Source organism: Aquarana catesbeiana, linkage group LG12 (assembly GCF_042186555.1).
Source record: "Aquarana catesbeiana isolate 2022-GZ linkage group LG12, ASM4218655v1, whole genome shotgun sequence".
In the NCBI taxonomy this organism is placed as follows: domain Eukaryota; kingdom Metazoa; phylum Chordata; class Amphibia; order Anura; family Ranidae; genus Aquarana; species Aquarana catesbeiana.
In genome coordinates, this window is record NC_133335.1 from 133,270,571 (window position 1) to 133,291,746 (window position 21,176).

Sequence of the window (21,176 nt, forward strand, 5' to 3'; positions counted from 1 at the left end):
GGACGAAGGCCTGGGGCTTATTGAAACCCTTGCCCATCCCTGACAGACCCTGGAAGATGATCTCGATGGATTTCATCGTGGAACTACCCCCATCCGAAGGCTTCTCTACTATCTTTGTCATAATTGACAGATTGTCTAAGATGGCACATTTCCTTCCCATGAAGGGCATACCCTCGGCCGTAGAAACGGCGAAGATCTTCATTAAAGAAATCGTGAGATTACATGGGGTTCCCTCTAACATTGTGTCGGATCGAGGTGTCCAGTTCACCTCCCAGTTCTGGAAGGCATTGTGTGGTTCTCTCGAAATCGAACTGGCGTTCTCTTCGGCCTATCACCCCCAGACAAACGGCCAGACGGAGAGAACCAACCAGACTTTGGAGCAATACCTCCGCTGTTTCTTGGCCTTTTCTCAAGATGACTGGGTTTCCCTGTTACCAGTCGCAGAATTTTCTTATAACAACTCTCTGCATTCAGCCATCAACCAAACGCCATTCTTTGCCAACTATGGATTCCACCCCTCTTTCCTACCCAGCTCTATACCTGAATGTTCTCTCCCTGCAGTGACCGAGACAATGGAGTTCTTTTCTACCAATAGTAAGCTTCTGTAGGAGACCATGGCTCAATCCCAGGTGTCTTATAAAAGGATGTTTGACAAGAAGAGGCGAGGGGAACTTATTCTAGAGCCTGGCAACCAAGTGTGGCTATCCACAACTAATTTGAAGATGGCCTGCCCCTCCAGGAAACTGGGGCCTAAGTTCATGGGACCCTTCCCGGTAAAAAGAAAAGTGAACGACGTCACGTATGAACTCAACCTGCCGGATTCTTTTAAGATACACCCGGTTTTCCATGTGTCCTTACTGAAACCAGTTGCTCCTGATCCTTTCACTGACCGTAATGCCAAGCCACCTGAGCCTGTTATGATCGATAAGGAGGAGGAGTTTGAAATCGAGGCAATCCTGGATTGCAGGAAAAGGCGTAATCAAATCCAGTACCTCATCAAATGGAAGGGGTACGGACCCGAGGATAACTCCTGGGAGCCTGAGAGTAATCTCCATGCTGAGGAACTATTACAAGCCTTTAAAGATTCCCATGCAACCAGGTTGGCCCAGCTGGGCATCCGGAGGCTGCCCTTGAGGAGGGGGCACTGTCAGGGAGCTTACCTCGGCAGGCAGGGTGCTCGCGGCGGTGTGCGTCGGGGCGTGTTGGCGCGCGTCGGTGCGCGCGTTCCAGCGGGTCCCGTTGTGCGCGTTCCTTGCAGTGCTGGCATGCGTGTCCCGGTCAGGTCTGTTGTGTGTTCCGGTGTGCGGGGGCGCGCGCCTGTGCGCGTCGGCACGTGCACGTGCACACCGTTTGGTGCCAAACTGCCCATTTAAGCTGGCCCTCCCTTGTGATCAGTGCTGCCTGATCAACAGCTCTGCCGTCCGTAGTACCTGACCCTTGTGCCTGTTAAGTTCCTGATCTCCTAACGACCCGGCTTGCTTCTTGAACCTCCCATTGAACTCTGCCTGCACCCGACCTCTGGCCTGTCTGACTATCCGTTTGCCTGCTCCACTGTACCTCATTGCCTGCCTGTTGCCGAACCCAGCCTATCCTCTGACCATCCTGCTCAATCCTGTTGTCTGTGTTCCAGCCTGCACCTGCTGTCACAAAACTGCTCTTCCATCTGCATCTGGACTCCAGTAACGGACTCTCATACCACTCCGCACTCCTGTGCCTCCTGTTTACCTTACCAGGGGCCGCGAGTCGGACGAGTGAGGGAGCCTACCTTCTGCCCAAGCGGACTCACCGGTCTGGTAAGTAGGAGCTTGATACTCGATCTGGGGCTCCACGCAAGATCTCACCCCGTGGGGTCAAAATGATCACGGTGAGCAAAAATCCCAGAACCACACAGGGGGACCTAGTGAATGACCTACAGAGAACTGGGACCAACGTAACAAAGGCTACCATCAGTAACACACTACGCCGCCAGGGACTCAGATCCTGCAGTGCCAGACGTGTCCCCCTGCTTAAGCCATTACATGTCCGGGCCCATCTGAGGTTTACTAGAGAGCATTTGGATGATCCAGAAGAGGATTGGGAAAATGTCATATGGTCAGATGAAACCAAAGTAGAACTGTTTGGTAGAAACACAACTCGTCCTGTTTGGAGGAGAGAGAATGCTGAGTTGCAACCAAAGAACACCCTACCTACTGTGAAGCATGGGGGTGGCAACATCATGCTTTGGGGCTGTTTCTCTGCAAAGGGAACAGGACGACTGATCCATTTACATGAAAGAATGAATGGGGCCATGTATCGTGAGATTTTAAGTGCAAACCTCCTCCCATCAACAAGGGCATTGAAGATGAAACGTGGCTGGGTCTTTCAGCATGACAATGATCCCAAACACACCGCCCAGGCAATGAAGGAGTGGCTTCGTAAGAAGCATTTCAAGGCCCTGGAGTGGCCTAGGCAGTCTCCAGATCTCAACCCCATAGAAAACCTTTGGAGGGAGTTGAAAGTCCGTATTGCCCAGCGACAGCCCCAAAACATCACTGCTCTAGAGGAGATCTGCATGGAGGAATGGGCCAACATACTAGCAACAGTGTGTGACAACCTTGTGAAGACTTACAGAAAATGTTTGACCTCCGTCATTGCCAAAAAGGATATGTAACAAAGTATTGAGATGAACTTTTGATAGTGACCAAATACTTATTTTCCACCATAATTTGCAAATAAATTCTTTCAAAAATCAGACAATGTGATTGTCTGGATTTGTTTCCACATTTTGTCTCTCATAGTTGAGGTATACCTGTGATGACAATTACAGGCCTCTCTCATTTTTAAGTAAGAGCACTTGCACAATTGGTGGCTGACTAAATAATTTTTTGCCCCACTGTATATATATGTATATATATATATATATATATATATATATATATATATATATATATATATATATATATATATATATATAAAATCTATATCAAGAATAGAGTTCACTCCAGAGGTCATCAATGCAGCCTCACCATTGCTAATCAATGCAGCCTCATCAGTGCCCATCAATGCAGTCTGATCAGTGCCCTTCAATGCAGCCTCACCAGTGCCATCAATGCAGCCTCACCAGTGCCCATTGATACAGCCTGATCATTGCCCATCTTTGCAGCCTCACCAGTGCCCATCAATGCAGCCTGATCAGGGCCCATCAATGCAGCCTCACCAATGTCCATCAATGCAGCCTGATCAGTGTCCATCAATGCAGCCTCACCAGTGCCCAGCAATGCAGCCTGATCAGCTCCCATTTTGCAGCCTCACAGGTGCCCATCAATGCAGCCTGTTCAATGCCCATCTTTGCAGCCTCACCAGTGCCCATCATTTCAGCCTCACCAGTGCCCATCAGCTCAGCCTTATCAGTGCCCATCAATGCAGTCTCACCAGTGTAGATCAATGCAGCCTGATTAGTGCCCATCAATGCAGCCTCACCAGTGCCCATCAATGCAGCCTCACCAGTGTCCATTAATACAGCCTGATCATTGCCCATCTTTGCAGCCTCACCAGTGCTCATCAATGCAGCCTGATCAGGGCCCATCAATGCAGCCTCACCAATGTCCATCAATGCAGCCTGATCAGTGCCCATCAATGCAGCCTCACCAGTGCCCATCAATGCAGCCTGATCAGCTCCCATTTTGCAGCCTCACCGGTGCCCATCAATGCAGCCTGATCAATGCCCATCTTTGCAGCCTCACCAGTGCCCATCATTTCAGCCTCACCAGTGCCCATCAGCTCAGCCTTATCAGTGCCCATCAATGCAGCCTCACCAGTGTAGATCAATGCAGCCTGATCAGTGCCCATCAATGCAGCCTCACCAGTGCCCATCAATACAGCCTCACCAGTGCCCATCAATGCAGCCTGATCAGTGCCCATCTTTGCAGCCTCACCGGTGCCTATCAATGCAGCCTGATCAGTTCCCATCTTTGCAGTCTCACTGTTGCCCATCAATGCAGCCTCACCAGTGCCACTCAATGCAGCCTCACCAGTGCCTATCAATGCAGCTGTCAGGGCTGGGCTCAGCACTTCCTTCTCTGAGCTGGCCGCTCAGCTGTCGGCTAATTGCCAGCTCCCATTTCTCTCCACAATTACCCACCTGTTGTTGATTCTGCTCATCAGTCCTGCCTACTTAATATCATCCAGCTCACTTGATCTCTGCCTTCGCCTTTGTCAACATCACAGAGACTTTCTCCTGCGTTCCTGTTGAAGACTTGCTCAGCTGACATTCCCTCTGGCTCCTGATCCTGCTTGCTGTACTACTACTTTTATCTCTGGCTCTCTGACATTTGCTTGGCTGACTACCCAATCCGGTTACTGAATTCTGGCTTTTTTTTACTACGCTTACTCTGTTTACCTTATTATTATTATTATTATTAATAAACAAGTGTGATTTAACTATACTTCTGTCTTGGTTTGATTCATGGTTCCTGATAGCAGCCTGATCAGTGCCCATCTTTGCAGCCTCACCGGTGACCATCAATACAGCCTCACCAGTGCCCATCAATGCAGTCTGAACAGTGCCCATCTTTGCAGCCTCACCAGTGCCCATCAATGCAGCCTTACCAGTGCCCATCAGCTCAGCCTAATCAGTGCCTATCAATGCAGCCTCCCCAGTGTAGATCAATGCAGCCTGATCAGTGCCCATCAATGCAGCCTCACCAGTGCATGGTGATTAGAGAGAGAAGAGGGAAGGGGGGGCAAGCACCGCCAGATTATACAGAGCAGGGATCTCCCACTTACCCAGTGAGCCCAGGCAGGCCAGCCACATGTTTGTCCAACATCTCCAAGAGATCTGACCGCCGCGACCGGGACTCCGGGACTTGTAGCTATCTCACGAGGCTCAGGCTGGCTGCGCTGCTCTCCAGACTCCACCCACCGGGAGCAGGGAGCTTGAGCAGCTGCTGCTGCAGACTACAGTTCCCATAAACAACAGTGGTGGCCGTCATGTGACATCACTTAGCCCCGACTTCCCTGAGGCTCCGAGAGACTGACACAGACAAGTGGTGAAGAGTTATTCAGACAGCCACGGCGCCGGCTGTTATATGAGTTGAGGGGGCACACAATAATATTCGGGGTGTTGTGGCTCCCTCAGGCCCCCCCTTCCCTAGTGACACCATTGAGCAGCATTAAAGACAGGAAGTTCCTAGTGTGGAGTAGTAGGCGTTTGAGTGCTGCAAGTCTGTTGGAAGCTGCCGAAATTGCTCAGTTTGGACTTTCCTACCGGTGGGTACAGTGGCGGAACTACCGCCATAGTGACCCACGCCGGCGCTATGGGGCCCGCAGCCGAGTGGGGCCCAGTAAGTCGGCATGCAAGTGACTGCGGCACGGTGGGTGAGCCGCCGATCTGCCCGTCCGCTTGGTGCTCACAGTCACACTTACTGTGCGAGTGGACGCAGCTGGGCGGCTTGGTGGGCCGGTGAGAGAGCGGGTGGGAGGCTGCCAGCTAGGAGGCTTGGTGGTGGACTGGCCAATCAGCAGGTGACGGAGCAGAGAGATGACATCATCTCTCACCGCCCGGCGCCCGCCCTGCATCCCAGCAGTTCCGCCCTCACTCACTGTGCAGGCAGCAGAGAGATTACATCATCTCTCTGCTGCCTGACTCAGACTGGGACACAGGAAGTGACAATCCCCATTCCCCACCTTAGCAGGAAAATGACAATCCGCAACTTGTGGTAGGTGACTGTAAGGGTAAGGGGTCAACTGGTCAAGTGCGCCCTCAAACCTTTTCCTTGCTCGAGCTGAACTTGGACATCAAAAAGATCTTTCAATCGATTGGGTAAATCAAGACACCACACACAGTTGGATATCCAGAAATACAAATGTATTGTAGCATTTCACATGTTATATAGGGCAACAATCTTTTATCAGTAGGGGCAAACCAAGGGGCGGTCCCTTAGTTTATCCAATCACAAGAGTACAGGTATCACAAGTTACATATCACAAGTTATCACAAGTTATATTTTATATGACATGTGTGTATTTGCATAATATTCTGCTAAATGATGCGCCAAAAAGTACCCAAAAATGTCCTTTGTCTAAATAAACCTTTTTAGGTTGAATTCCGAGAAAATGAATAATATGGGAATACCCTTTTAAGATAGTCTCGGGTCATATACCATTGGCTTTAGGCCAGATGTGCGGTGAGCTAGCTAGCTAGTTCCCTTATATCAATTAAAAGGTTAACTTCCCTATTTTTCTTGCTAGTAAATTTCCATTTTGACATTATAAAAGCCTTGCAATAGCATTTCATATAATCTTGTATAAAAAGTTCAAAAGTTCAGGCCCCTTATCTAAAGCACACCAAAGTGCAGCCATTTTCCTTACAATCCCACCTTTGATCAGGGAGGATTTCATCCTCCCTGATCACTAATTTCCTAATGCTTGGAGTACCAGGTTTGTTCTGTGTAGAACATAGCCGTGGCTTCTTCAGGCTCAATGTAGAACATGGCCATGGTTTCCTTAAGCTCAGAGTCCGGTTTAATTTTTGCTGCAGTGTCAGGAACTTTACTGGTGATGTAGAATAGGAATTTGATAGTGGCATAAGTGGCGATACCCAGGGGTACTCTCATTATCAGTATCATGCCTGCCTTTTTAAAAAATCCCATAACACTGTCCCAAAATGATCCGAACCATCCCCCCAATTCCTGAGAGTGGGTTCCAAGAGTCTCCCAGCCTCCTCATTTGTGTTTGCAGTTTTGCTCTTTCCTCCTGGTGTCCTTTAATTATATCATAATAGTCTGGTACCTCTAAATCTTCACTTGGTTTAGTTAAATTGTTCATATATGTGCAACAGAGGCTTTTATCCCCTGTCACGTCACACAGCCCTGTCAGTACCATCATCATCCTCTCTTGACGCTGCTTGATTATTTCTTGTTCAAACAGGATTTTCCTCAATTCCTCATTGATGAAGCCCACATCGGCTGATGTTTTATTCATCCAGGAATCTACTAGTTCCCCAAACTCATCTACCTTTGTTAGTGCATTCTACATGCCTGCCCCACCCATGGAAGCAAATACCTTGTTCCACCAGGTTGTGACCTCTCTTTTGTGTCTCCCGAACTCTAAATGACCATGGGCTGGTATCTCAACAGGGGAGTCCCCGGGAGAAGCATCCATGAAAGGGATCATTTCTACCAGGGTGCACCATCCTGAGGTCTTTCTATCGAGGGGGTATGGGATGGTAGTGTGGCACCAAAGACCGCAGCACACCATCCATCCGTGGGGCATATGAGGGGCGGGTACATCCCCAGGTGAATCTAGGTTGAACCTTAACCCCACTAGGCACATCCAGTCCCCTATGGAGGGTGCCTCATCCTCACGCTCCTCCATCCATGAGCTATTCATATGTGTGCTGATGAGCCATGATTCTGTTAACGAGCTATTCTCTTTTATACATTTTGAAATATTGTAGGAGGACATATTTCCAATGCGCTCATCAGGGTCTGATATGTTGTGTGTGAGAAGTCCCTCTATATCTAATGTCCCATTGGCTATGAGCATTAAATCCACCAGTGTAAATTCACTACCGTGTCTCTGCAAAATCTACCATTATACAAATCTTTACCTGCTCCATTAAGAAAACAAAATTGCGGACTCCTTGTGTACCCTGTAAAGAGAAGGGGTTTACTATTGGTTGTGATGCTATCAGGGGGAATGGGTTGGGTGATGTTTAGCAACTGCTCTAGGGTCACTGGCCTTCCAACCATCGGAGTGTCGGCCAGTTCCCATATGGGAACAAACCCAGCATTCTGAATAATTCTGCTTCCTTGCGAAAGCCTGCATCATTATGAAATGATGAGGAATTGAGTCTGTTACTGAGTAAGTTTAAGGATCTAGCTGTGCCCCGTTATTAATACTTTTAAAGTCTGGTCTTAGGAGTTCCCTTCTGGATTTTAGGAATTGGAATTTTGATTTGGGGGCCTTTTTCATACTGGTATTATTTAATGGTGCCAAGGGCGCGTAGTTTGATCTCTTGTTTTGAATAACTTGACTGATTCCTCTATCCCTGAGTTTGGCCTTTTTAAATTTGGACACCAGGTTATGACTTGGTCTATGATTGGGATTCATACACCAGGTCTTTTCTACTCCGTTATATTTGGCTGTCAAGACAATGGCTGCTATCTGGCAATTCCCATCCCTTCTTTGAATATGATACCCTGTAACTGCTTGAGATTGAGCTTTGGACATTTGTCCGGCTACCTGAATGCAGCAAGGATAAATAGGACTTCCCATAAAACCTTGCCGAGTACGGTTAGTATAATTAGAGGGGGGCTGAAAACCACAACTGTAATGCCCCGTACACACGGTCGGACTTTGTTCGGACATTCCGACAACAAAATCCTAGGATTTTTTTCGACAGATGTTGGCTCAAACTTGTTTTGCCTACACACGGTCGCACAAAGTTGTCGGAATTTCCGATCGCCAAGAACGCGGTGACGTACACCACGTACGACGAGACTAGAAAAGGCCGGTTCAGAACCAAGCGTGGCACCCTTTGTGCTCCTTTTGCTAATCTCGTGTTAGTAAAAGTTTGGTGAGAGACGATTCGCGCTTTTTCAGACTCGTGGCTTTCAGATCGTTTTCTGCCGTTCAGTTTGTGCTTGTGGGTTTGTATCTGCTCTTCAGTGCGTGCAGTCATTTCGTATCGGAGTTTCCTGTGTGATCTTGCCTGCTCGTTGCTGTTATTCAGGTCGCTCTTCACAGGCCTTGCTGTTCTTCAGTGCGTTCTGTTACTTCGTTCTGAGCAGCCGACCGTTTTCTAGCCATGTTTCGTATGCGTACTCCTCGTACAGTTCGTGCTGTGCGGGGGCTTGGTGTTGGGGTCCTGACCTTGACACAAGTCCAGTCCATGAACAGGGTGGGGGGGAGTTCATGGACCAAGAATTGGTTGCTTCAGCGTGACCAGTTCTGTCATATGCCTTTGCTCCGTGAGATCCGTGAGAATAATCCTGATGATTTCAGGAACTTTCTCAGGATGACGGACCCCGTGTTTCACCGTTTGTTGGCTTTGCTGACCCCCTATATCAGCAGGCAGGATACCTGCATGAGGCAAGCCATCACTCTGGAGCAGAGGTTGGTCACTACCCTGCGGTATTTGGCCACAGGGAGAAGTCTGCAGGACCTCAAGTTCTCGACAGGCATCTCCCCCCAGGCTCTTCTTTGTGGACATTTACTGCTTGTGTTTGTTTGAGCTGACCCTGACAGAAATGTGTGGAGTGCAGAAAATGTTGTGATTGTGTAACCTTATACAAAGCACTGTTGGCTGGTATTTACTAAATGCAAAGACACTTTTCACTACAAGTGCACTTGCAACTGCACTGAAACTGCACTTGTAGTGCAAAGAGGATTTGCCCTTAGGAAATAACCCCCATTTTCTCCTAAAACAACAATTACATCACCCAAAAAGTGTTGTAGTGTTGAGACAATAATCCACACATTCTTGATGAGCAATCTTTTTAATACCTGCACAATCACATGTGCATTTACCAAAGGTTTTTCTGACAAACCAACATGTTTGTTGTATAACAATTTTTGTGGTGTCATTATCCAAAATCAAAATGTCCATTTTATAGAAAACAGGCATGTGTAAAACCAACAAGAAAGACACAAATCTTGATCTTACAAAGTTCACATTTGGTAGAACTGGAAGGCAATATCAGACATGAGTATTTAGGAACTGTGTTTGATATAGCGTTCAGATGGGTGGAAATCACCCCTGGAAAAGCCAAATTTGGAAGATGCACACAAATTTCCCAATGTCAACATGTGCTAGCTGCCATCACGGGGGATCAAGGGACGTGTTTTGGGGGAGAAAGCCCTTCCTCACCGCTACTTTATAATTGAGGAAGGGGTTGCACCCCCAAAACGCGTCCATTGATCTCCCGTGATGGCAGATAGCACATGTTGGCACACTGTGTGCATCCTCCAAATTTGGCTTTGGGAAAAATCACAAAAACATTTCGCACATTGTAGCAGACAAAAGAAGAAAGTGATTTGGAGGGGCTTTAAACTCGCCCCAAAACATCAATGATGTTTTTATATTTTGGAATAACATCATTGATGTTTTGCTTGATGTTTTCCAATTGTAAATTACACCCCATGATCTCCCCGATCAGGATCTGGGCACTTTCGGATGTGAAAGGATCTGGATCCACAACCTCACGATCACCTAAAAAGAGAGGAATCCAAAATAAATTAGTTTTAAAAAAAATGCCGCAATCCATCTCTTATCAGAGCCTGTGGTTGCAGACACTCACCTGTTGTGGTAACTACTTCCACCACGTCTTCTTCCTCCTGCTCATCTTGTGTTGGGGGGATTTCCCCTTCTTCCAGAGGGGGGGGGGCTCTGGTCTCCTCGGATGAGGGGTGTCCTCCAAGTCTTTTCTCCCCTATGTAAAACAAAAATGGTATAATTAGCACACAGATATTTGATGTCAGAACTATAAAGATGAAACATTGCTTGGAAGTGGGGTACAATTGTCTATTTTAGCCGAGTTCCAAGATGTAGCTTTTTTAGTGCCCTTTGTCAAGCTGCAATACTTTACCTGTTTGGTAAAAGCTTCACAGATGTAGCCCCCCCTATAGTATACACTGGGGCACCTGTGTGGCCCCCTAATAAAAATGGTGTTCTTGTGTCCCACACTAGTGCTCCAGTGTCAAGATGTGAAAACAGCTGCTCAGTGTCCTCTCCTTACACACAATCTAGTTTGCATTTCATTCTAGTAACAAAGCCATCTACACAACCCAATTCTTTGAAGACAAGTATAGGGCGTCAAAATGGTGGCCAAATGCATATGGCCTAAACAATGGTATTTTATCGTCCGAAATAACAATGTGTGATCCGAACGAATAATGTGCCCATGAACATGAAAGTTGCCATTTTAAACTGTACAACAGTTCCTAAAAGCACATGGAGCAGCACGAACGTAATAAACATAAAGAATAGGAACACAGCACAACTACTTACTTTTTTGCAGCACTCTCTGGATCTTTCTGTACTGCTCATGTTCTCATAATTTCAGGTCCGACCACCGCTTCCTGAGCTGATCTTTCGATCATCGTACCCCGAATTTCCGGTGCAGACTCCTGACCACTTTCGCCATGATCTTGGCCTTTCTGACATTGGGGTTGGGGTAAGGCCCATACTTTCCATCATAGTCGGCCTTCTTCAGGATGTCCACCATCTCCAACATCTCCCCAAAGGACATATTTGAGTCCTTTAATCTCCTTCTGGATCGGGACGTTTCAGGCTCCAGCCTTTCCTCCTCCTCCTCCTCCTCGTTGCTGTACTTAGCACTATCCTGCTGTCTCTCCGCCATGTGCTCTTCCTCCACTGCGCCGAACGAAAAGGGGCGGGGAATAGACTAGAAAGAACGTCAGGGGCGGGCAGAGTTATACGCATGCGCAGTGTGTATAAATCGTAACGCGCGCGTCTTACGTACGATCTGTGAGCGGAGGAAGGAGCATCGGAAACGCCGATCGTGCTAACGAAGGTAGGATCTAAATTTGGGCCTATACTGCTTCGAAATGGAAGCCTATATTGTAACAAGATTAGGGGAGTTTGGCCTGACATTAGGCTTTGTCTTGTGTTGTGTCTTACAGAGAAAATGGATGGGTTCAACGACCACAATTTCCTGCCCCTGTTCATAGACAAGTACAGGGAGCTGCCCTGTCTGTGGCAAGTGAGACACCCCCACTATAATCACAAACAGAAGAGGCAGGCAGCGCTGGAGAAACTGCTGGAGTTGGTGAAGCCGGTGGTCCCCACAGCAACCATCCCTTATTTGAAAGCTAAAATTGGTGGCCTGAGGAGCACTTATCTTAGGGAGCGCAAGAAGGTCACAGATTCCCAGAGGTCCGGAGCTGCAGCAGATGACATTTATGTCCCCAGGCTGTGGTACTACGAGAGACTGCGATTTCTGTCAGACCACACTGAAGTCAGGGAATCCCTCTCCACTCTTCCTTCCACTCTTCCATCCACCCCAGCTGAGGCTTCCGATGTCCAACCTGGGCCTTCCAGCCAGGAAGAAGTGGAGGAGCCCAGCTGGAGTCAGGTATAGCATTCTTCTACAGATTTCTGGTCAATAAATAAATGGTTTATTAGATGTTATTATTGATCACTAATTGCTGATTAAAAAAAGTGCTTTACATATCAATAGACAGTAGTGGGCACCCAAAATTGGGACAAGAATGAAAACTGCTGGGCTCAGAAGGATAGTCTGTTATATTTGTTAACATTGAATTTGCAGCAGTCAGGAGGTGAAAATTGTGTGTGATTGATGAATAAAAAAATAAAACTATGTCCCTTTTTCATACACAGGAAGACCTCAGCCAGGAGGAGGCTGTGGAATGTGGCAGTCAGGAGGAGGCGGGGATTATTAGTGTCAGCCAGGAGGAGGCGGGGATTAGTGTCAGCCAAGAGAAGCCTGGGACAAGTCGCAGCCTGACTGAGTCTCAGGTCCCTCCCCTCCGCCTGCCATATAAACGAGCCAGGAAGGCCACTGTGAGTCCCGTGCAGGATTCAGCGTACAGGCTGATCCAGGAGGCTTCGGCGTCCCTCCGAGCCTTCCCCAGTCCTGAAGAGGCCTTTGCCCGCATGGCTGCCACAAAATTGCAGGGCATGCAGGAGGGTCAACGCAAGATCTCTGAGGACCTGATTTATAAAGTCCTTCGTAAGGGGTTGAGTGGGGAACTGACACACAAGACGGATGTCATTGAGAGGGACGATCCTCCTCCTCCTCCTGCTGCCACAACTCCACCACCACAGCCAAAGCCTGTAAGGAAGCGTGGAAAGAAGACCAAAGAGTGATGACCCTGGGTTCAGTATGGTCTGACAGAAGATGCAGTCTCTCGTATGACCACAGCCTGGGGACACAGATGTCATCTGCTGCTTTCCGGATCTCTGGGACTTCTGGACCAGACTGCCCTCCCTTAGATAAGGACTCCTCAGGCCACCAATTTTGCTTTTAAATAATTGATGTGTGCCCTGGGGGTCCAAGGCTTCGCCCACTTCTGCAGTTTCTCCAGCGTTGCCTCCCTCTTTGTTTATAGTTGTGAGCCCTTAATAAATTTTTTTTAGGGAAATTCTACTCTCCTGTGTGTGTTTTCATCCAAAAAGGACAGTTTGTTGGTGACGATTCAGGTACATTTCTAAAGTACAATGTGAAATTAACAAGGGACAACAACACCAAACAATCTCCTACAGATTAAATACAACAACATATTAGTGGTGTTGTGGGAACTTGTCACAAAAAACACACACAAACATTTTCGGGAGTACAAATCAAAATCACCAAAAAAAAAAAAAAATAAAAAAGAGAAACACAAAAAAAGAATCTACATTAAAGTCCAAAAATAAAAAAAAATGTTGTTGTCAGATGTGAGAAATCAAAATATATTGAGGGAATCCCGATAAATAGTAACGAAATAAGTTTGTGAGAAGTGTGTGTGAATATGAGCATCAAAACTACTTAATTCTTGTCACATTATAAAGAAGAGAGTGCGCTGTATTAAACCATTTTGAACATTGCAGCGTGACGAAAGTGCTGTATCCATTCCGAACGCTACGTTTACCAGAACGAGCTGTCCCGTGTCGGAATTTCTTCTGAGCATGCGTGGCACTTTGTGCGTCGGAACAGGCCACACACGGTCGGAATTGACGTGATCGGATTTTGTTGTCGGCAAATTTTATCTCCTGCTGCCCAACTTTGTGTGTCGGAAAATCCGATGGAAAATGTCCAATGGAGCCCACACACGGTCGGAATTTCCGACAACACGCTCCGATCGGACAATGTCCATCGGAAAATCCGACCGTGTTTACGGGGCATTAGTCATCAACATACAAAAGTGGTTAGTAGAAAAATCTTAAACATGATCAGGATGGCAAAGACTAAGATTATTTGAGTGGTGCATTTCCAGGGCCTCTGTTTGGGTGGATCCTGGAAACCTAAGAGAAATACTTGAACATCTACCACTCGAATGTCATTAGGTTTAAGGTCTCTGGGGCTTCGGAGTCCTCTAGGGAGGGTGCTGCAGGGGGGTTTGGGGGGCTTGGACAGGGGTTTGAGTTCAATGTCTCTTTCTTTTGCGGTTCTTGGCTTGCTTCTGCAGGGGGGTTTGGGGGGCTTGGGCAGGGGTTTGAGTTCAATGTCTCTTTCTTTTGCGGTTCTTGGCTTGCTTCCAGGCTTGGTGCTCTTTTTATCCTTGATGCGTGGATCCATTGTGGTCCGTGGTCTGTGAGGATGGCGGTTCGGGTTGCTTTGAGTACTTCAAATGGTCCCTGGTAGATGGGCCCTGGTACCTTCCTTGCTGCAAGCTGCTTTATCAAGACTTTGTCACCAGGTATGAAGGGGTGTGTAGGCTCTGTGGAGAGAGAAGGAAAAGTGACAGCTACCTTGTCGTAGTTTTTAGTAAGGCTACTTACCAGATGTTTCACATGCTCTTCCTGTAAGGAATAAAGATTAACCTCCTCTCCCTCAATTGCTTTCTTCTGGGCTTTCCCATTAGTATTTTATATGGGGATAAGCCTGTCCTGCTATGGGGGGTGGTTCTTATCTGGAAGTGGACCCCTGGCAGGTATTTTAGCCAGTCCTTCATGGTACCCTTAGTGGCCTTTTTAAGTTTGCCCTTGATCATTCTATTCATTCTTTCCACTACCCCTGAACACTGTGGGTGATATGGGATGTGTAGCTTCCACTGTATCCCTAATACCCTTGTCAATTCTTTCACCAGTTTTGAAGTAAATGCTGGGCCTTGGTCAGAGTATATGGTAGCAGGAAGTCCATATTGACTGATCCAATGATTGATCAGACACCGGGCTGCAATGCCTGCGGTTTCCTTCCCCTGTAATGGGTATGGCCTCTGGCCAAGTTGAAAATTTGTCCACCATCACGCACAAATATTTGAGATTACCTCTCTGCCTGGGCATGTATGTGAAGTATATCTGTAAGTCTTGTAGCGGGCCTAATGGTGGTGGCAAATGTCCATGTTTCCCATGTTGAGGGCCCTGAACATTGTTCTGAGCACAAGTCAGACAAGAGGAGACAAGCTGTTGTACTAGGTCGTGTGCCTTGCGTGTACTGAAACAGTCTTGGTACTTTTTTAAGAGTGGTCTTGGTCCTATGTGTCCTGGACCGTAAAGGTAAGACAATAATAGGAGCGTTGCTGCTCTAGGTATGCCTATGATTCCCTCCTTGTTTGTCCAGAGACCTGTAGGGTCTCTGGTCAAACCCATATTGGTCCAGTAGTCCAGGTCATCAGCCGATGCCTGTTTTTGCAAGAGTGCTGATGTGTGTTGGAACGAGGGGGTGATGAAGTCATTTTGGAATAATAGAAGCTTTGTGTCATGTGGCTGTGGCTGTCTTTCTGCTGCAGCTTTTGCTACTCTGTCTGCTAGAGTGTTTCCCTGGGACTCTAGGGATCCGTCTGTGGCATTTCCCTTAATTTTGATAATGTTTAATCTATGGGGCTGTTGTATTGCATTAATTAGATCGTACACATACCCACTTTTAATTATTTTTTTGTTATCTGCGGTCCGAAATCCGCGTCTAAACCAGATCATGCAAAAATCGTGGGTGACCCCGAATGTGTACCTGCTGTCTGTGTAAATGTTCACCTTTTTACCTTTGTGGATTAAGCAGGCCCTTGTGAGTGCATATAACTTGGCTTGTTGTGCAGAGGTGGTGCCAGTAAGGTAACCATCTTCTAGAATATGATTTGGTAGCATTACCACTGAATAGCCTGTCTTGTATTGATTATCCGCTGGACGTGTGCAACTCCCATCTACAAAGACATTAGGGTAATCTGAGTTACGTAGGTCAGTGAGATCTCTGCGAGGTGCTGTGACAGTGAGAAGTTCCTGTGTGCAGTCATGACAGTCTTGGGAAGAGACTGGGAGTTTTAGCAAAGCATGTAAGAGTTTGATTGCCGGTGTTACCTCAGCACAGCTTTTGACAGTTAAGTTGTGCGTGTTTGTAAGAATGATTTCATACCCTGATGAACGCTGTGTAGTCATGTGTTGTGTATTCATGTTTTGTAGCAAATGAAGAACACTATGTGAAGTGTATAGGGTGGTTGGAGTCCCTAAGGTGATCTTTTGTGCATCTTTTACGGTCATGGCATCTTTTTTGAGATGTAGGCTATGGGGCGGTAGTGGGTGCCATGCATTTGGGCCAGAACTGCAGCAAAGGCATGACCCCTGACCACACAGTATAGGGCAAAGGGCTTTTCATAATTAGGGAGGCCAAGCGCCGGAGCCGAGGCCAGTGATTTTAAAAGAATTTGAAAGGCTTCAGTCATTTCTGGTGTGTATGTGACCAGTTTCGGTGCCTGTGCTATTGTTGTCTGCCGTAGCAGGGAGTCATAGTAGGAACAATCAGGTATCCACTGCCTGCAGTATACTATTGAGCCTAGGAAGGACAATAGTGACGCTTTGTCTTTTGGTGGGCCCGTTTTGGAGACACCATCCACGTTCCTTCTGCAATGACACACCCCAGGTACTCTACCTGCTCTTGGCACCATTGGATCTTTTCTTTTGAGATGCCAAATGGCCTTTGAGTGCTAGGTGCAACATCAGACTCTCGGAATCGACCTCACATTGTGCCCTGCTTTCACTACATATCAGTAGATCATCAACATACTGCAAGAGTGTGGATTTCACTGGGGGAACCCAGTCATCTAAGGTGGCTTTAAGCACCATTGATAAGGCGGCCGGACTGTCCACATAGCTTTGCGGAAGCCTAGTCCAGGTTAGCTGGTCAGTGGCCAGTTCGGTGGACCATGTAAAGGAAAAGATGTCTTGGAAGTCCTCGTGTACTTCTATACTGAAAAATGCATTTGATAGGTCTAGTACCATGTATATGGAGGACCGTGCAGGAATATTGATGACTATTGCTGTGATGTCTGCCACTAGTGGGGGTAAGGGTTGTATGCTTTTGTTAACTACCCTAAGATCCTGCACAATCCTCCATTCCCCGCTAGCCTTTTTAACTGGATTAACTGGTGTGTTCCAGGGACTAATTATAGGTCTTAGAATACCTAATCCTAGGTATTCTTCTATCTGGGGCTGTAGTCCCATGATCTTTTCCTTTGGCAAAGAATATTGTTTCTGGAATGTGGGTGTCACAGACCTAGCCGGGACAGAGGCTGTTGGAGAGGACTGTATGCAAGCCTGTTGCCTTTTGATTATGGGCCCTGCATTTTCAATGGATTCATTCTGTTGGGACACATCCTGTGAGGAGATGCTGGTGTCATCAACCTGTGTTTATGTTAATTGAATGAGCTAATGACATTGTCCTCTATACAATGTAGGAGACGGGACAACTGCATTGTGTTGATATAACTGTGTGAAACTCGGTGCCCACAAGTCTGGGCGAAAAGTCATGTCTCAGTCACCTAGGCTGTATAAAGGATTAGATAATTAGCTCATGTTAATTAGGTTACATTTGTATTGTTAGAGTAATCTTCTCCTGTGTATATAAGACTGTATTCTGGTTCTGAATAGAGTGAGTTCATGGTAGCAACAAGCAAGTGTTGCCTTGTTTGTGCTCAGAGAGGTTGGGATATCTGTATACAGACTGGGAGGAAGTAGTATATGACGGAAGCACTCAAGCGGAGTGTGGGACGTTCCGTGACATTGGTGGCAAGCAGCGGGAAAGCTTCCTGCAGTCTGGGACATCCAAACTTCCATCTGGATCCAAGGTCCAGATAGCAGGAGAGGAGAGGTACAGATACCAGCCGCCATGGATGAGGAATTCAGAAGGAGGTTGCGAGAGATGCAGATACAGCACAGAGGACCAGTATCGGAACAGGTCCTGCTGGGATGGTGTGATTCTATTCGCTGCAAACTCTGGAAGGAAGTGCTAGCCCGTGAGCAGCGACACCAGGGAAAAGTTCTCCCCTCCATCGAGGAAAGGTACTGGTCGCAGTACGGACTGCGGGTGCGGTTTTTGGGAGAAAAACCACACAAGAAGCAGACAGCTGAATTAAGCAGGCTGGTCTGGGCAGAGATAAAGCTGGATGAGAGCTACAGAGCCCTCCGGTGGCATGTATCCCAAGCATGTCCCTGGATAGCGGATGACAGCCCAACGGAAGGCTTAAGCTACGGCGGCTTGGGACTGTTGTTTGTGAAGCTGACAGGGGACCCTAACTTTGGGAGTGATTTGGAGCGGCGGGTGGACGAAGTCATGGATTTCAGAGAAGGGCTACTGAACATTTCAGAAGTGCACTGGGCACAGGAAGATTTGGAGTTTCTGGCCGTTCAGGAATGGGAGCTAGAGATCGCCTACAGACGGCTGCTAGACATTGCTCAGTGCCAGGGCTGGGCTCCCTTTGCCTGGGACTATCAGGAAATACCAGCTGACAACCCTGAAATCCTGGCTGAAGAGTCGGCAATGTGGCAGAGCAATAGTGTGCTTTACCAACCTGCCCCCACAGCTATGGAGGCGGAGGTCTTATGGCGGATGCAGCAAGTGCTGACTGACCTTGATCCTGTTTCTGCATGGGATGATCTTGGATGGAGGAATGTGCCTGTCCAGCAGCATGCCAGAGAATCTGCAGTGGAAAATCTGGAGATTGCCATCCCCAAAGCTGAAGTGCTGACAACAGGGCAGAGCTCTGCTAACCTCTGCCCAGCACTGATAACATCTTCGGGGTTCCATGGACAGGAGATGGTGAACCTCCATCACCAGACACCAGTTGCAGAGACAGGGGATTTGATAGACTTTTCTGCTGAGGAAGAACCATCGGGTGAGCCCCCAGCAGAAGAGTTGGGATTAGGGCCAAACTTCATTGCGCTCCGCTCAGCACTGATGGCATCTTCTGAGTAACATGGACAGGAGATGGTGAACCCCTATCCACAGACACCAGTTATAGAGGTAGGGGATTTAATAGACTTTTCTGCTGAGGAAGAACAACCTGATGAGCCTCCAGCAGAAGAGCTGCTATTGGGGCCAAACTTCACTGTGCTCTGTCCCACACCAACAGCAGTATCTGTGGAGTTACAGGGAACTTCCCCAGTTGAAGCACCGGCAACCGGGCAGAGTGCTACCAACCTCTGGTCATCACCTGCAACAACTACAGAGTTCCAGGGAGGTGGGGCAGTCGTCCTCCCTCCCCAACAGGTATCCAGAGCAGATGGTGTGGGGTTTCCAGTAGAAGGGCTGGCAACAGGGCCGAGGACTGCTGGACTCTGCCCTCAACTAACAGAGGATGGATTTCCTGTGAAGGTGGATGGGACTTCAGTCTCCACCTGTATACTCCAGGGATGGTGGGCAGTCGGCCCCGATCCCCAACAGCATGACAGAGTGAGCCCAGACACCCTGTTTGGAACTGTGTGGGTACAGGCAGTAGAGGACTGGAACTATGGACTAACTTCAGAGTCAACCCGTCTGGGGTCTCCTCCTGTGTTAGTCTCCTGCCGAAAGGGGAGAAATGTCACAGACCTAGCCGGGACAGAGGCTGTTGGAGAGGACTGTATGCAAGCCTGTTGCCTTTTGATTATGGGCCCTGGATTTTCAATGAATTCATTCTGTTGGGACACATCCTGTGAGGAGATGCTGGTGTCATCAACCTGTGTTTATGTTAATTGAATGAGCTAATGACATTGTCCTCTATACAATGTAGGAGACGGGACGACTGCATTGTGTTGATATAACTGTGTGAAACTCGGTGCCCACAAGTCTGGGCGAAAGGTCATGTCTCAGTCACCTAGGCTGTATAAAGGATTAGATAATTAGCTCATGTTAATTAGGTTACATTTGTATTGTTAGAGTAATCTTCTCCTGTGTATATAAGACTGTATTCTGGTTCTGAATAGAGTGAGTTCATGGTAGCAACAAGCAAGTGTCGCCTTGTTTGTGCTCAGAGAGGTTGGGATATCTGTATACAGACTGGGAGGAAGTAGTATATGACGGAAGCACTCAAGCGGAGTATGGGACGTTCCGTGACAGTGGGCACTATGTCCGGTTTGAAGGTAGGTATGTATGGTTTACATGGTATGTGTCCTACATCAGTTTTGGACTTTGCCCATATGAGGTGTGTTTCTAAGTATGTAGGAACTGTCATGAAGTAACACAGAAAATCTTGTCTTTTTGGCATCTGTAAATCACAGTGGGGAGATTTTGCAATAATCCCTCCTTCTGCTGTAAAAGTTATATGCAGTTTAAATTTAGACATGAAGTCTCGGCCCATTAGGCATAGGGGCCATTGTGGTAAAATTGCAAACATAGATTTGGTTAATACTCCAAGTCACAGACCTCTAGGAGAGGTGTAATTTTGTGTACCACGTCAGTTCCATTGATCCCTATAGAGCAACCCTCCGTACAATCTTCACATAAAAATTTTTCATCGTTTACGCAACTGCTACTAGCACCTGTGTCTAATAGCATACTGACCACTTGACCCTTGATCTTGAGGGTGACTTGTGGTAAGATTTTCCAATGATCTGAAAACATGTGAAGTACTAGGGCTGGAACCTGCTCTGGGCATCCCTATTGTCTAAATGGGTTATTGTTTTGATCCTTTGAATGTCCAGAATTACCTGGCCAATTCATTTGCGCTCTCTGTTGGGTATTCGTGTTAGCTTGGTTGTGCTGGTCATTTCCAGGGTTAGGTCTGGTCTGACTCTGTGGTCTGTCTGGATTGTATCCTCTACCCCATCCCCTTCGAGGTGGGCCATTACCACGTCTGGGTCTGTATCCTCTTCTATGTGGACAGTCTGATTTCCAATGTGATAGGTCCCCACAACTGAAACAACCCTGGTCTGTTTGGTAAACATTATCTCTGTTTTGATATTGTTGTCTGTATGCATAGGTGGGCATTGGGAGAGAAGTATACATTGGTGTGAGCTCTTCTTTTATTCCAGAGTCCTTTACTATAGTAAAGAGTCCTCCTTTTGTGTTAAAGACACCAGATGTCACCCTTGTTTGTATGTCTTCCATAAATATCTTAGCTGTTTGTGTTGCCCAGTTAATATTTACCAGTTTTTTAATTTGGGCCGACTTGGGATCCCCATTATTCATCACAGTACTGACAAATAAGGGGTCACTTTCTATGCCACAGGAGACATAAATTTTGTATAATCGGGAGACAAAAGCGTGAAAAGATTCTCCAGGTAATTGTTTACATGAAATTAAGTCATTGATGGGCATCTCAGG